This window comes from Equus caballus, chromosome 17 (genome assembly GCF_041296265.1).
Source record: "Equus caballus isolate H_3958 breed thoroughbred chromosome 17, TB-T2T, whole genome shotgun sequence".
Classification (NCBI taxonomy): Eukaryota; Metazoa; Chordata; class Mammalia; order Perissodactyla; family Equidae; genus Equus; species Equus caballus.
Genome location: NC_091700.1, coordinates 49,715,194 through 49,732,504, shown reverse-complemented (window position 1 = coordinate 49,732,504; position 17,311 = coordinate 49,715,194). Strand labels below are relative to the sequence as shown.

The 17,311-nt window shown below is 43.5% G+C and overlaps 1 non-coding gene across 1 annotated transcript; it reads left to right on the top strand.

The window, feature by feature from the left end:
• The first annotated feature begins 1,664 nt into the window (after positions 1–1,664).
• On the top strand, positions 1,665–1,726 carry LOC111768721 (U7 small nuclear RNA). The gene has a single exon (XR_002801191.1). It is a non-coding gene; the product is annotated as a U7 small nuclear RNA (small nuclear RNA).
• Positions 1,727–17,311: the final 15,585 nt, after the last annotated feature.

The following is a 17,311-nucleotide window of genomic DNA, read 5'->3' as shown; positions in this document are numbered from 1 at the left end:
TCTGGTCACCTTACTTCTCGGTTCAGCTGACTTGCTTGCATTTCCTAGCTAGAAGGTTAAAGAAAATATTGCTCTTGATTCAGTTTAATGCATTTGACCTTGAATTTTTTTATCTGATACTAGTATTACCCCACTTGTCCTTTTTGTCAGCCTGGGAAATATTTTCCCTTTCCTTTATTTTTAACCTCAGCATGTGGTGCATGTGGATCGTTTGTTTGATTTAGATCTAGTTTTTAAACAGAATTTTTAAAAATCACATCTCAGAGTATCTATCCATTCATTCAACCAATATTTATGGAGAGTCTCAGCAGTGAACAAAACCTGTATGGATCCGTGCCTTCATGACACTGACATTCCAACTGCGCTTAACCCGCTCACACACCCTCGTTGTGGTCCCTCTGAAGTTTGGGTTTATTCCTGTCAGCTTGCTTTATGCTTTCCCTTTCCAGTGTCTTGTTACGTATTTTCCCCACACTTGCTTTTTTATCACATTGGAGTTTTTTTCTCCTTTACTGATCTGGAAATTATACATCTTATTTCTATGTCTCTAGTGATGCCATTAAAGTTTGACAAACATTACGTTTTCTGTCAATTCTGTCTGGATTTAGTACTTGTAGCTTCTCCCCGACAATATGAGAATCTTAGGACACTGACAGTGTTTCCCTCCCGTGACTTAGTTATTCAGAATTTTAGTTCCAGGCTATTGTGGATATTTTTGTACTATGCATCAATATTTATTCAGATTAATTATAACTTTTGCTGATGACTTTGCTCAACACTATTTTCCATATTCCATCTTCCTACTTCTTGAATTCATTTACATTTTTGCTGTAACATATTCCTGAGGAATTCTTTCAGAGAAGATCTGTGAATGGAAAACCTTCTGGGTCATTACACGTCCTAAATATTTCTTTATTTTGTCCTCACGCTGGAATGCTACTTTGAATGAATACAAAATTCTAGGTTAAAATTATCTTCCCTCAGAACTTTGAGGATTTTTCTGCCTTATCTTCTAGCATCTGTGTAGCTAGTGAGAAGTCTGATGCTGATCTGGTTTTCACTCTTTGGCAGGTGCATGCTACAGAACCTGGTTCAAATTAGCTTTAGAAAAGTGGGGAATTGATCAACTCATACCTGGGAAGTCCAGAGGTGGAGCTGGCCTCAAGCATGGCTGAATCCAGGGGTCCGAACAGTGTAATCAAGGTTCCTTTCCACGTCTTGCAGTTCTACGGGTCTCTGCTTCCTTCTGTAAGTTGGGCTTACTCCGTACTACTGTGACAAGCTGCCTCTATGCAAGAAAGATAACGACACACAACTGCTGCTAACGGCTGTAGCCACATAACCCATGTGAAAGAGACCTGCTTCCCCATTAACACATGAGAACATCCTAGAAAGGCCTCTGAGGGGGCCCCTTTGGGTCTCTCACCATCCTGAGCTAATCCCACGAGCCAGAGAATGGGACTCTCTGGCTGGTCAAGCCTGGGTCCTGGGCCTCTCCCTGTGGCCTGGGCAGGGCTGGGGGTGATGCTGTAATTTATAGTCCCATCTGAATGACATGGGGAGAGAAAAGACTCTCCTTAAAACAAAAGAAAGGAAAAGTGGAGGCTCTTACTGGGAGAAAGGTCAAAGGAAATGCAAACAAGAAAGGCAAAACTGTGCCTACCAAGTGTTACAGCTCTTTTAGAATTTGTCTAGCAGGTTTTTGGGTCCTTACTGGAAGACCCTTAGAATCCAAGAAGTACCTAAATACAAACCTCTTGGTATTTTGCAGGTTTTGTGGCGATTGTTAATGTGATTTGGCTCTTTTATCCTTTTCACTTGCTAATTGCTAGTCATTGCCATTAGGACTTATTTTCTGGTTATTTCTATTTACCCCCATCCCCTACCCCACTGCAGAAAAAAAAAAAAAATGGTACCTACCATTGTCCACTATAGTAAATCAGGTTTCTTTTCTCCCTGGAAGCTTTTCAGATTTTCTTTAACCTTGTAATCTGTTCATTTCACTAGGATTTTCTGGTGTGCCTTTTTTACATTAGTTCCCATGGCTTTCAGTGGTTCCTTTAAAATAAATGATTCTTGTCTCTCTTCAGCTTGAAAAAATATTTCTTCTATTATTTCCTTTCTGCCTTTGTCTGCATTCTCTGACTCTGGAATTCCGGTTCAGTTGGTGTTTTCAGCCTTCCCAGATTGATCCTTTTTGTCTTTTAACTTTTCTCTGTGTTTTCCATCTCCATGTATTTTTGCTCTATTGGCCTATTGTATTGCTCAGTCCCTTCACTGAATTTTCCATTTCCCATATTTTTAACTTTCTAGAATTATTTCTTGCTCTCTTGGTCTGTGTTTTTCAGAGCCTACTTCTGCTATTGTTTTAGCGAGTGCGCTTCCCTCGCTGGTTTTCTTTTTCATCTCTCTTCTGTTTCCTGAATTGCCTCTTTTTCCTCCAGGAGAGCAGTTCTTCCTATTAATCTTTCTACTTCTCTCTCAATCTGTCGATTTTCCTCAAATATCTGACACTCTTTGTTTGCCCTTTCATAGTCTGGTGGATGTGGGTAGCTGGCAGGTGTTTCTTCTGTGACTGTGTTGATTGGTTTCCCCAAAAGGCCTTTCCCCTAAAAGAGCTCTTTGTGAAGGGGACATCCCAGTAGGGGAGCTTGGGCACGGGGCAGACAGGTGGGCTGAGGATGCCTCCCCAACTGCCAAAGTAAGGAGAACTCTAGCAATGAAGAACCTCAGTGACGTCCCCCTAGGAAGAAGGTCTTTCCATCTTCTCTCCCCCTTATATCTCTTATGAAGTCTGGAACTTCCTCAAGGTCACCTGGTAATTTCACTCCCAGGCCCTCCAATCACCTAAGAAGTCCCCCCACCCCGTGGGGCACTTTCCCCTCCTGTGCTTTTTAGCCAAACTTGCTGTGTGGCGAGAGGTTAGTGAGAGTTGCAATTAGCCCTTCTGGTCTGGACACAGTTCTCAACTCCATTGTCTGTACAGTTGCCCCAGGACCCTCTTCCTGCTCATTGTACTTGCTGAAGCTGGGCTCAGAATTTCCCTCATTCTACCCTTACTGTACAGGAGTTTTTCTCCTCGTTGGGCTTTGGATTTTGGTTTTCTTGGCTCTTTTCAATCCCATCCATTTGAGGAATTCTCTCAATTTCTGGTGTTAATCTCCTTGCATGGCATTAAGGGTATTGGAGAGAAAGAAAAGTAGCCTTCTATGTTCCGATCCATTCTCGTATGTGTTCCAAAGTATTCATTATACAATTCTTTTATATATTGACTTCCTGAGGAACACTAAGAGGGATCCGTTTGCCAGAATTTGACTTATATACAAGGGAGATGTGAACAAACTTTTTTTTATTGCTTTTAATATGTAGTGAGTGCCAGAGACTATACCAGTCACTTTATAGACATTTCCCCGTTTAACATAAACTAATTCTTATAAAAACCTCTGTGAGCCAGAGGTGAGGCTGAAATGAGGGAGATGAAGAAACCAATGATACCTAGAGTAATTCCGTAACTTGCCCAAAGTTATATGACCAGTAAGCCACAAGATAAGCCCCAAACCCAGATCTCTCCAATCTCAGGACCTGAGAATACCAAATGCTATCGATCACATACTCAAGCAAATGGCTAGATAATTCTATGATAATGTTATTCTGCCATCTTGAGTGTTGATTGAATTAAGTGAGCCGATATATACCTGTTATACTCTAATTTAATTTTTTGCATAGAACTTCACAGAGTCTACAAAAAAAGACCTTCCAGTTCTCAATTATCCAACATGTAGAAATGTTGGAAAGTGCAGAGTGTTGGGAATTAAAAGCAGATTAAGTTCTTTCCTCCTCAGGGATTTTGCATCTTTGAGTGCATGCCGTCCTCACTCTGCTTGAAATATTGTTTAGCGCATTCTGATTGGTTCCTTCAAACTCCACGAAGAAGTCATCTCCCCAGAGTGGTCCTCTTGCAACTGCATCTACGATAGATCCTTTCCTCCTCAACCCATCTTTTCTAACTCAACACTCTGCTTCCTCTCTTAACACAACTTGTAATTATTTTGTTTATTTGTTTTGTTTTTGTCTGTCTTCTCCACTAAATTGTAGGCTCCAGGAGAGAAACATACATTTCTTATGTCAGCCCCTATTTGTTAAACTATTAGTTAAACCATAGTTGTTATTAAGAAGTAAAGTGAAATAATTTTCCCTGAGCCAACAAGCAGTGAATTGGTTAAGATCAGGAAAAGAAGAGAGATGTAAAAGCAAGGAACCTGGAAAATCTGTAAAATCATTTTATAAACAAGCAAGAGTTAAATGTCGTACCAGAGATGCCCATTTGTCCACCTTCTATACATTTCTCTACTCTCTGTCCATTCGCTTCCCCAGCCTCCTGCTGAGACCCCAGCCATATGTGGTTAGTCTAAAAGTGGTCACCTGATTGGACCAAATTGGCCATCTTTAGGCCAATCTAATGGTCAATCACAGTCACTTATCTGGGGAATTTGGCATTGGGCCCCTGGGATTCTTGCTAGATCAGGAAGAGGTAGATACGCTTGGCGCAGGTCTGAATTAAGAAAACCAGTCAGCTGAAGAGAGAAAAGCGAATCAAGCTGACAAAAGGAAGCAGAGCCCCTGAAGCCCCAGAGGGTAGCTGACACTGCTCCTGCTGGCTTTTCAGTTCCTGGACTCAGCCTCCTGGGAGCCCCTCCGGCCATGTCTGCTCCTGGATTCTGTGAGACAAATTTTCCTTTTTGCCTAAGCCAGCTTGAGCAAATTGTGACCAAATGGTCCCTAATGAAGACAAGTATAAAGTGATTGTTATTCCTCACCTCCTCTGTTTGTGTGTGTTTGTGTGTGTGTGTGTGTCTTGAGGGATGGGTTATCTAACCTCATTTCAAAGGCCTCCTGTGTGTCACATGGAGGATAAAATTCTCTCTTACAGTCAGGTCCTGTCTTAGGCACAAGCAGTGTAAGCTATAGAGCCTGATTTCTGAGACTCCCCAAGGTCCTCTGCCCTCCCCCAAACTCCTCCCTGAGTGAAGCCTTGTCTCCCTGAAAACTTGTAGCACATCTACAACACAGCAGGGTCCTTATAAGCAGAGACTGGCCCCGTTCATATTTGAGTCTTCACTGTATTAGGACCATACTGGAGGAGGACCTGACACAGGCTCTGCCGGAATAAATGCATCCAGTGGAAAAACGTTGGCAAAAGGAGAAGGCGAAGGCACCACACTCAGACATCGTCAGCTTCACCATTTCGAGCGTGGTTTTTCCAATCATAGGTGAGCTGTAAGATGACAGTTACAAAGAACTGAGAAATCCTGAACAAGACGACAGACTCTACATCAGCCATTGCAGGTTCCATTTACTTTTACAAGCATTAATACCACCTGGCGAGATTCATTCAAGCAAAGAGGAGTAGAAAGGTTTGCATGTTCTGGAGAATTGAAGGGCATAGAAGGGGAAAAAAGAAAAAAAAATTGCCAGGCGGAGACGTGGAGCTGTCTGAATCTCTCCTGCTTTCTCTTCTCCCCACCCTTGCTCTATTTCATAAGTTTTATTGCCATCCTGACATTATCTAAATTACGATTTGAAATTCACTCAAGCAGACTAACTTGCAGTTGCATCTGTAAAATTTGAAAAAGCAAATTTAATTTCTTTCTTCAGAAAAAAAAGCTGCAGTGTTATAAATACAACTAAGGGACGGTTCATGTGCACCCAGTGACTGGAACAAGCAGATGCATGGTTTTAATATCCATCTTCATGAGCCCATGGGTTAGCATCCCAACAGTACCCTACAGGATTCCATACGATCTTCTCAAAGCGCTTCACTAATGAGCTGCCATCATCTGTGCAAACAGCCCTGTGAGAAGGGGGAAGTTGTCGCTGTTATGTTTAGAAATGAGAAGATCGCGGTCTGAGGAAGGGAAATGAGTTTTCCCAACTGCACAGCACACCCATGGCCGTCCTCAAAGCTCTGTGCTCCCTACGCTTGATCCCTTGAGCCAGTGCCTACTTGAAATGAAACTCCCACAGGCAATTAATTCTCAGATTCTAACATGGCTGTGAGGTAGAGTGGAGGTAGAAATTCCACAAAGGCAGATAGACTTAAAGCGTGTGTTATACAACATCCGTGCACATATACAAGTTAAATTTTTTTTCACACGGCCTCTGGACAAAGATTTTAAGAAAAAGCATGACAGTCTCAGGAAGAGTGTTCTTCTAATAAACACGAGTGGGGCCCTATTCCACATGGATGTAGAGCCCAAGGAGTATTTCTGTATGCTACTCTTGCTCTAGCACAGGGTGTCAATCTAATTGGAACTGTTTAGATCCTCATCTAGAATTTTCCAACAAATAGCCCATTGCCTAATTGGCCCCTTGAGTTAGCAAATGGTTGCTATTTTGATGACTGAGTTTTCCTATCTGTAACGACTTTTGCTCCTTTCAGTTCACCATTTGCCAATTTATTGGGCAAAGAACACTGCTGGATATTGGGCAAGGCAAGGAAAGAGAGAGGAGTTAAAGAAGAAAAATAAATAACACGCAGTCTGTTCCCTCCAGGATCGTAAAGTCTATTTGTGTAAATAACTAACTTAATTATAAGGCAAATGGAATTAGATACTATAAAAGAGATAAGGATATCAGAAGGCAGAGGAGGAAGCAGTGAATGTTATAACAGGATGGCAAGGAGCAGGGGAAGGCAAATTATGAGGCTTCGGGAAGCAGGCAGCATTTGAGCTGGGCCATAAAGAATGAATAAAATGTCAAAGAGATGAAGAAGAAAAGGTCATTCTTATTTGAATCACTGTATTTGGAGACCTCTTTGCTACATCAGCTTAGCCTTACCCTAACTAATAAAAATGCCCTCATTTTACAAATGAGGAAACATAGAAGCTTGGAGAAGCCAAGTGCCTTAGCCAGCATCATGCTACCAATCCGCGGCAGAACCAGGACCAGACAAGAAAATTTAGGCCGGGATATTCCACTGCTTCAAAGGATGTGATGATGATGGTGATGGTCATGATTGAGAGTCTTTGTTTTTGATAAGCTGACATTTAGAGGTTTTGTTTTTGTATCTCCTATTCTTCACATTTTTCTACTTTTTAATGTAAAGTCACAAAACAGAGTATCCACGTAACCACTTTAATCAATTCTCTATGGGTGATAAATTCCCTGAAACTTAATTAGCAAAGTTGTTTCCCAGACTAAGAATATCTTACAGCATCATCTAAAAGTCACCTCAGAAAGATAGAACAATTCATTAAAAATCACTAATGTCTGCAGGGTTGACAGATGCAAAGTGTTCATTTGGAGAATGAGAAATCAACGCACATTGGTGCTTGCTGTCCGGGTTTGTCACGCTCTGTGTACGTGGGATGACTCACGTTGCTGGGGCCCACGTTTAATTAACATGCTTATTCTGTGATGGTACTTCCATTCTAACAAATTAAATGTTTAAACAGCCAGTGCAAACATTTAGATCTGAGTCAAAATTGTTTGCACTCTGCCAGTTTAGGCATTTAATTTATTATAATCCTTTCCATAATACATGCCTTGAAAGTCATTTTTTTGCACTGAAAAATATTGTTAGTATTTCAACTGACGATATTGAATCTGAGACTCTCAGAATGTGATGTGAGAACTAATTTGGACTGCAGACAGGGGCGATAAACGAGATCATAAATGAATCTTCATCTGTCCTGACTTCCTCAACTGACCCGGTGATATCAATGACAGGCGCCAACTCAGGGCCTGACTTTGGCCCCATGAGTCTCTGCTCTTGTAGAGAGATGCTACGACAAGGTGAGACGGATCTTGCAAGGCTCTCAAACATTTCATCTTAAGAGCCCTTTCCTGGATCCTGACCTTTCCTCCCTGCAGATATTTTTTCAGAATATACGATTTTTCTAGCTTTCAAGACCTTCCTCTTTCCTGGGGCTAAAGAAAGTGAAAAGGCACTGGAATGAAAGCAAAGCTCCACTGAAGCAATGCTGACCGTGCTGATGAAGACCTCAGGCCAGCAGCCAAAGAACCTAAACAGGATGGTCCAGAGCAATGACCCTCCTGTGGCTCCAGGTGACCACAAGGTGGCACTGAAGGCCTTCTTCGACCTGCCCCCCCCCCCACCCCACCCCAACCCCAGATCCCGGATACCCTGCCTCCTCCCTGCCTTCTCCCAGGGAAACAGAGGAGTGAACCAAGACCTAAAGAGCTGACGCTTTTACATGTTAGATAAGGATATCTTTCTGTTTCATTGTGAATGAGATGGAAACTGGAAAATGGTTGGAAATTCCCTCAATAGCTCTTGCTTGAAGAAAATGGAGCACTCTGTTGAGACCGAGAGGAAAATATCAAAGAGAAGTAGATGCTGGTCAGGCAAACTCATTAAATCTCAGCTTCCTCATCCACAGAATGAGAGGGTTGGCCCTCTCATGCCTGAGGTTTCTTCCAAAGATCGTTCCAGACAAAGAGTAGAATGGATCAAACTCATGGAGTGAGGGAGAGGGTGGGTGTCAGGGGACAGCAATCAGTGAGTTGTCGGTGCCAACCAAGGTCACCAGAAACTGAAAACCTGAATTCACTCACTCTCTGGCTCTTCAGGCTTCCATTTCCTCCTTGGAAATCTTTCAAGGTCTTCTGCAGAACATTCCAGATTGTTCATACCTGGAGATCGAATTATCCAGACTCAAGCTCGGTCAGATTTCATCATGAGGCTATATCTACCCCAAAATTGGCTGCTGGAAGAAGAGAGGAAATAGTTTAATTCAGCCAATTTCTTACTTCTAAAAACAATTAACTCAGATCAATCCAGCTTTGCTTGTTTTTCCAAATAGTTTGGATTGTTTAAACACACAAGAGGGTTTTCTCCTAGAGCCCGCGCCAAGAACTTCCCATTCAAAAGAGCTCTGAGAAATGAGAATGGCTGCCTGCCCCCTCATCACGTGTTTACTGTGTAAACGCCGGGAGGGTTAATTGAGAACTAAAAGACAAAAATCCTTTCTCGGTGAACATTATGTTGAGGCGTTTTTAAACGTTTTTAATGTCTAAGGGTTGTGATCAAATGGGCAATAGCTTTTTAAAACCACTTTTTAAAAAATTAATCTTGATAATAATTAACATTCATTAAGTCCTTACTGTGTGCCAGGCAGTGTGTTAAGTACATTAGTATACATATTGCCCGGTCAAATCTCATTACAACCCTACAAAGAAGGAACAGACGTTTCCCCCATTTTATAGATGTAGAAACTGAGGTTTAGGGGGATGAGGTCACCTGCCCAAGGTCATGCAGCTGGAAAGCATGTATGCATGTTTGATGGCAAAGTCCCAGCTCTTCAAGGCAGTTTAATCCAGTTCCAATTCTGTTTTTAGTTTTCTCATAATCCTCAAGGATGAGCTCTCTTTTTTCTGGGACGTGGGGAATTCACTTCATTTAATATTTATAAAATGAGACCAACTCATTAAACTTTGCAGGGAGAAGCCCAGGATTATGGTGGAAAGGATACAAGGGGTCACTTAGAGTCCCTGTCGGTCTCCATGCTGTCTATATCAAGTGGCTGCTGGTCCCGGGCTCTGCTTCAAATTTGCCGCTGAAGGAGACTCCACACTCTTGGAGTTAAGGAATCTACGCTGGCTTAGTCCATTCGGGCTGGTGTAACAAAAGAACATAGGTTGCATGGCTTATAAACAACAAACATTTCTTTCTCCCTGTAGTGGAGGCTGTAAGGTCCAAGGTCATGGTGCCAGTAGATTCAGGATCCTCCTCTGGATTTCAGACTGCCTACTTTTTACTGTGTCCTAACATGGCAGAAAGGGGGAGAGAGCTCTCTGGGGTCTCTTCTCTAAGAGCACTAATCTCATTCATGAGGGTTCCACCGACATGACCTAAGCAGAGGGCCCCCCCTCCAAATACCATCACATTGGGCATTAGGATTTCAACGCGAATTTTGGAGGGACACAAACATTCCAACCACAGCACCCCCCCAAGGACATCAGCTACCATTTAAGTGCCTTCCCTCTTGTCTTAATGCTCAGTTGACACAGAGAACAGGCAACCACCACATTCTTTCTGATATTGAACTTGAGGACTATCAAGAAAATATACAACTCTTGAGCCAGAGATGATATGAAGCCGTCCTCCAGCCCTGTCCTCTGCCTCCAGAGAGAGGTTGCATAACTAAAAGCAAAATCACAAATCACAAAATATTAGTGATAATCGCTAACTTTTCTGAGTACTCACTAGAGTGCAAAGAGCTTTACCGCATTAACGCCTTTCTCGGTGGGGGAGACCGAGGCCTCGAGAGATGAAGCGTCCTTCCCAAAGCTGTACAACGAGAGTCGTGAGGCTGGGATTCGAATCCACTGTGCTCTTTTTTTAAATTTGTTAAATTGAATTTGTGAAATCCCTGCTCCCTCTCCCTGGGCTGGGCTGAAGCAGAAAGACAGAGGAGGCACTTGCAACAGTAGAATTGTGGGCAAATTGCTGAAATGGAGACCACACAGGTTCCTGAGAAAACTGGCAGTGTCTCCGCAGGTAAGTCCCCTCACCTGTCTGAGCCTCAGTTTCCTTATCCTCAAAATTCTTTAAGGACCCTTTTTTAAACTCTGAAATCCTAGGATTTAGGTTCCAGAAGGACAGTTGAGTTGAAAAATGAGGCAGGCAAGTAGTAAGTTGGGAAACCAGTGGACCAGCTGGTGACCATAGCTTTCCTGTCCATTCTGTGGGAACTCTGTCCCAGCCAGGAGCCTTTCCTTCCATCCTCCATATTCTGCATTCTGCGTTAGACCGCTGTTTTATCTCCAGCATGTTAGGATTACACATTTATGTTTCACCAGTTATCTCTTCTATTAACCCGGGCACTCTGAGAAATGACTTGTCATTAATAACGTGAACTGGGTTTTTCAGTTTAGACAGAAAGGAAGATACGGAATTGAAGGAACCGTGTTATCTAATGCATTTTCAAAGAGATTTGTTTGGAGAGAGCGCCTGTTAGAAATACCTAAGCAGGGAGCATCAAATCTTTGACAAAATATATATTAGAAATATTGCTTAGAGGACTTTTAGGGATTAAAGTCTCCCAGCATGCATTGCTTCAAATTTTCTGACAAAATTTTAGCAGCAACCATATTAGAATCTCATAACCACATTCATAAATGCCAACGGCCAAATCACAAATGCCATCCGTATTGGGTGTGGACTTGAGGGTATTTTTGTTCAAAGAGGTATTTTTGGCCTTATTGTTTAGTTTGTCTGCTTGCTTACTTGTATAAAGACAAGCACAGAATTTTAGAGATGGGTGGTACCAGATAGATTACTCCCACCCCTTTGTTTTATCCATGAGGAAATTGGACCCGGGTGCAGGAGTGTCTCCCAGGTCACACACAAAACACACAGCCAGGACTCAGCAGTTGTTTGACTCCCAGTCCCTCGCTTTCCCCATTATGCCAGCTGTCATGTTCCACAAAAGGAGAGAACCAGAAAAAAAGGAACAGCAGAGAATAGCGTCATTAGTCGAGTCATCTCTGAGCCTAGAATGGAGGTTCCATCCATGATGCTCGTCAGAGCCCTAGCAAAGGGTAAATAGATCTGATACAGGGAACCTCTGCAGACCAGGGGGAGCAGCTGGGGGCGCCGAGCTGGCAACTGACACCCCAGGGGCAGAGACCAAGCCTGGCGACTCACTTGAGAGCAGAGGTTTATATGGATCACACATCTTATCACAAAGATGACTGCCCCTTGACAGGCAATGCAGTGGAAAAAGGATGGGATGTGGGGTCACGGGAGCCTTGTGTGTGAACCCCAGCTCTGCCTCCCACTGCCTGTGACCTTGGGCAGCTATCTCACTTCATCCCTCTGCACCTCAGGACTCCATCTGCTTCCCTGTGTGCCGTACAACACTGTGAACGTGTACATTTTAAGATTGTGGCTTACACTGGTAAGTTTTTATAATGCAGTCAGCAACCGGCCAGCCAACCGTGACTTGCCTTCTTTCCAAGGACACAAGCGGCAAACTCTGACTCAGGGAAACAGGGCCTGGGCTTGGATTCCTCCAATCAGAGGTGGCTACAAGTTATGTAGTGCTGCCCTGGACCCCCAGCCCCCGCTTTCTGTTTCACCAACCAGCTGCTCTGTCTATGTTTGTTTAAGTTAGTTCAAACACCACCCAAGCCAGGGAAAAACACTGCTGCTATTGTAAGGGAGGCCCACGACCTGCAGAGAGCAGGCATGAAATAGCTCTGCCTGGCGGCTACTCCCTATACATGGAGGAGTGGGCCTGCGGGCTGAAAGGAGCCTGCCAGGCCACTGGGTGTAGGAGGCAGGCAAAAGACGCTGGCTGCCCTTCCTGAAGGCACACCACCCTCCAAGACCCTGCCAGAAGGTCAAGTTACCATAGAGCACGGGAAGGGAGCCCAAGGCCTTTTAGGGACACGCCTGCTACCATTGTGACTATGTCACGTATTGGATCAACTACGGAAACCAGAGCCTTCAATGGCAGAGCCTACCTAGCTGAGGACAGACCAGGAGGAAGAAAAAAAGGCCAAGGGGAACACAAAGCCCAGAGGCAAGACCCAGAAACTTCGCAGACTAGGTGGCCCAGGTTTGCTGTGTTAAAAGATAAACTGAAGCATATTAAAAATTTTCAGAGTTTATTTGAGCAAAAATCGATTCGAATCGGGCAGCATCCACTCTTGCAGATAGAAAGAAGCTCCCAAGAGCTGTACACAATGAAAGCCTTTTACAGGCAGAAGGGAGCAGGAACAAGGATGTTATACTAGGCAAAAAAGTGGGTTGATTGTGGCAAGGTCACTTTCCTTTAGGGGATGGCAGGGGTCTGTCAGGAAGATGACCTCATTGATGCTGACCAGGTGATTCCTGATTGACAGGTTTAAGATTCCATTTCTGGGAGAACTGAAACTGTAATTAATTTAAGTCTCCATTTGGTGACGTGGGGCTCAGCACAAGCACTCCATTTTGGGCCTGTTGATTTGTTTTTAACAATTATCATGGAAAGATCATTTCTCTGATGGTGGAAAACCTGCAGTCCAGTCACTAAACAAACAAACCTGTATATTGGTTTACCTCCTGAGCCTTGGTTGACCTCCCCGGGCCTCAGTTTACCTCCTCAGACCCCAATTTACCTCCCTGGGTCTCAGTTCTTCTCATATATAAAAGACAAGCCCTCAATTACACAATCTCTTGGTTATCTTTCGGCTCTAACATCAGAAGCCTCCCTGATTCTAAGTGGAAAGAAATACGCAAACAGTAAGTAAACTAAATAATAAGTTATCATGAAATATTAATCAATTGTGCTTTTCTTTTTGTGACTTTTTTCTTGATCAAGTCAGAAGCATTCATGTGGCCTCAGGGAGAATTAGGAATGCCTTAGTGAGAATGCAAAAGGAAAGAAATATCTTTTTACTTTCAAAATAAGCTGTTAGAGCTCAAAGGGAAGCCCTGAGGGAAGCTGGAATTTTTGTCATAACAACAGATTTGAAAGAAGAGAAGCTGTGGCCACTGGATGGGGGTTCCTGGACTGGGATAGGAATCAAGACCCAGGCTCGGATGCCCCATGGGGTTGAGAGGACACCAGACCTGGTAGGAAGGGAGGGTACTCCTTGGAAAGGAGCAGTCATCATGAGCAGGGACCAAACCCAGACAGTCTCATGGAAGCCAGGCCATTCTTGACTCCTATCTTCACTCACACTCCACATTTACTCCATCAGGAAATCCTATTCTACCTGCAAAATGTATCCAGATTCTGACCACTCCTCACCACCTCCACTGCTACCAGCCTGGTCCCAGCCACCAGCATCTCTCCCTTGGTTTATTATAGACCTCCATACTTCCATCCTTGCTCCCTTCGATCTAGTCTCAACACAGCAGTTGCAGCCATGCCTAATGTAAGTCAGATCAAGTGACTCCTCTGGTCAAACCCTCCAACGACTCTTCATCCCATGCAGAGTCAAATCAAACCCCTTAAGAGAGCCTCCAGGCCCCACCATAAGGAGGCTTCTGTACCTCTGTGACATCCTGTCCTCCTTGCTGCTCCCTGAACGTGCCCAACACACTCTCACCAAGGGCCTTCGCACTAGCCCTTCTCTCTGGATGCTCCTCAGATAGCCTCATGGCAGCCTGCCTCACTGCCTTCAACCTCTGCTCCAGCTCACCTCCTCACCCTATTGCCAACTGCCACCTAGACACTCCTCATTCGTCTTGCCCTGCTCTACTTTCCCTCTTTATGAAGCACTGATCACCTTCTAACACAATACACAATTTAAGAATTTATAAAGTGTATTACTCGTTGTCCATCTCCCACAGTGGAATGTAAGTTCCATGAGGACAAGGATCTTTGTTTTATTCACTGATGTATCTCAAGTGCCTAAAAGAGAACTGAGAAGGCTCTCAATAAATATTTGCTGGATCAGTGAAGACCATCCCCACCATTGGAACAATGTTTTTGTGGTCCAGGCTGAAGAGCCCAGAAGTCACTGTTGGGTAAAATCCTTCACTCAACAGTTGCCCATGGACTGTCCAGCAGGATGAGGCCCCTCTGGACCCTGAGGCCTTTCTGAGCCTCATCCAAACTTCCCCTTTATGAATACTTCCCCTTTAACTGCTCAGGAGGCTGTGGTAGTGAGGAATGGAGGAATTGCACAGTGGCGAAGCCCCAATGCTCAAGTTCTGACAGCACTTTTTTCCTATTTTATGCAGCAAACTTTACTGGATGTGAAACCAATAGTGCTCAAGGCTGTGGAGGAATCTTTAAATGAGTTCACACCAGAGTATGTAAAGAACTCTTATAAACCAACAAGAAAAATACAGAAAACCCAATAGAAAAATGAGCAAATGCCTTCTACAGACACTTCACAAAAGATGACATCCAAAGGGGCAATAAACCCAGTAAAGGTGCTCATTAGTCACAAGGAAATTGCTAACTAAAACTACAGTGAGATACCACTATACACAACCAGGGTGACAAAAATACAAAGTAGGAAATTAGCAAGAGTTGACAAGGAAGCAGAACAACTCTCATACACTGCTGGTGGGAGCGTGATTGGTGTGATTACTTGGAAGCCATTCAGCAGTATCCTCTAAAACTCTACAGACACGTGCCCTATGACCCAGCAATTCCATTCCTATGTATATACCCATCAAAAGTGCATCCATATGTTCACCAACAGACACGAACTAGAATGTTCAAGCAACACTATTTGTAATAGCAGAAAAACTGGAAACTACCTAAACACCTATCAACAGTAGACTGAATAAATAAATGACGGCTTATTTGTGCAATAGAATACAAAAATCATGCCTTCCACTACACACACATACATGATGACTCTCACGGAAGTCAAAGGAGCACATATAGTATGATTTTATGAGTAAATTACGAAAGCAAGTGAAATTAATCTGTGGTGGTAAAAGTCAGAATGGTGGTTACCCTGGTGGGGGTAGTAAGTGGAAGGGAGCATGAGGGGGGTTCTAGGGTGCTGGCTATACTGTTTCATGATTTGCAGATTGGTTATAGACGTGTTATGTTTGTGAAAATCCATTGAGGCAATACTCATTTGCTGTGAACATTTTTTGTAAGTATATTCTACTTCAATACAAGTTTTTAAAAAATGAGTTACATGTGGCACCTTCCTTCTAACAAGGGAGACAGACATGACCCACTCCCCCTGTTGTGAGGTGGAACAAAGTAGGTGAAAAACAGAGATGGAAGTGATGTGCCATGAAGGCCAAGAGGGGAAGGATTGGTTGTGACTTGGAGGGGAGGCAGTTCGCAGAGGAAGCTGGGGCTTTAGAAAAAAAGTAGAATGGATGAGTGGGGAACAATCCAGGCAGAGCTGTGTGAGTAGAGGCCAAAAACACAACACAAAGCATTACTCATGCGAGGATTGAGCTGAGAGGTGAGAAGCTGGAGCGTGGAGTGGGGAGGAGAGAGAAAGCAGGCTTCGTGAAGCCCCCTCCCTTTCCTATTTCATCCCTGAGGCTCAACACCCACCCCAGTGGTATGCTAACTTTCCTCTAACTGAATTACAGAAGTACGTTTGTTCATAAGATTTGAAAAAAGCATTACGTGGCCAAAGAAATTGAGAAAACACCATATGCTAAATCTCGCTTGGAGATTCATAATATACTTTAGCACATTAAAAGCCTGCACCTACTACAGTCATGAAACCTGTTGAATTCAATGCTTCCCAAATTTAGCTGACTATAGAATCTTTTCCTTTTTTATTGAATGCTTATTAAGATGCTGCCCCCAGGTCACCTAGTGAGTTGGTTAGGGTAATGAGAGCTGCTATAACAAAGAAACCCCCAAATTTCAGTGGCTTCCTGAATAAAAGCGTATTCCTTACTCACATGGTCTACTAGTACAATGCAGGTGTTCCTGGTCAGTAGGTGCCCTTCCACATGGTGATTCAGGGCCCAGGTTACTTCCATTTTGTGGCTTAACCTTGCCTAGGATTCAAAATCCTCAGCATCTGAATCAACAGACAGAGAAGACAGAATGGGAAAGCAGGCTCATCTCTTGACTGCCTTAACATTGATGAGAGTCAGTCCTGTGGTCCCACCTAGACGCAAAGGGGCTTGAGAAAGTTGTCTCCGACTGGGCAGCTATTCTATGGTATTAAAGGCACAGCACAAATTTTGGTGGGCTATCTCTGCCACATTGAATAACTAAATATATTCCTAAACCATCAGGGGTTTTTTTTTATCATCATCCCTTTAATCATGCCATTCTTTTCACTTAGAAAGCCCTTTCACCTCCCACAAATCCTCTTTCCCCAATTAACAAATTCCTACTCACCTCTGGAGGTCAGTTAAAATGTCGCTTGCTCCATGAGCTCTTCCCTGAACTTGACCCCATTTCTCTTCTCTGTGTGCCAATAAGACTTTGGACAGTGGTCATCAAAACCTTGTGTGTCTATTTCCAACCAGAAAGGGAGCCCCATATGGACAGGGTCTACACCTCAGCCACCGTCATAGCCCTTTGTCAAGAACTGTGTTTGGTAAACAGTAAGAGCTCAATAAATAGAGAAGGAAAGGAGGAAGAAGGGAGGGAGGGAGGAACCATGGCATATGAAGGAATATAGTGGGAAGAAGTAGGCACCTTCAATCTGTTACTCTGTAATTAAAAAGGGCAAAGGGGCTCTTTATTAAGAGTTTTGTTCCCTTAGGAGTCCAGGAGTTAAGCATATGACACTGGAGGCAATTTATGTTCTCCTTTTTCTCTAAGTGTTGGTTTCTTGTTTGTTTAGTTTTGGAATTTTCTTCCTTTTGTTTTTTTTTTTGTTGAGGTATACTTGACATACAACA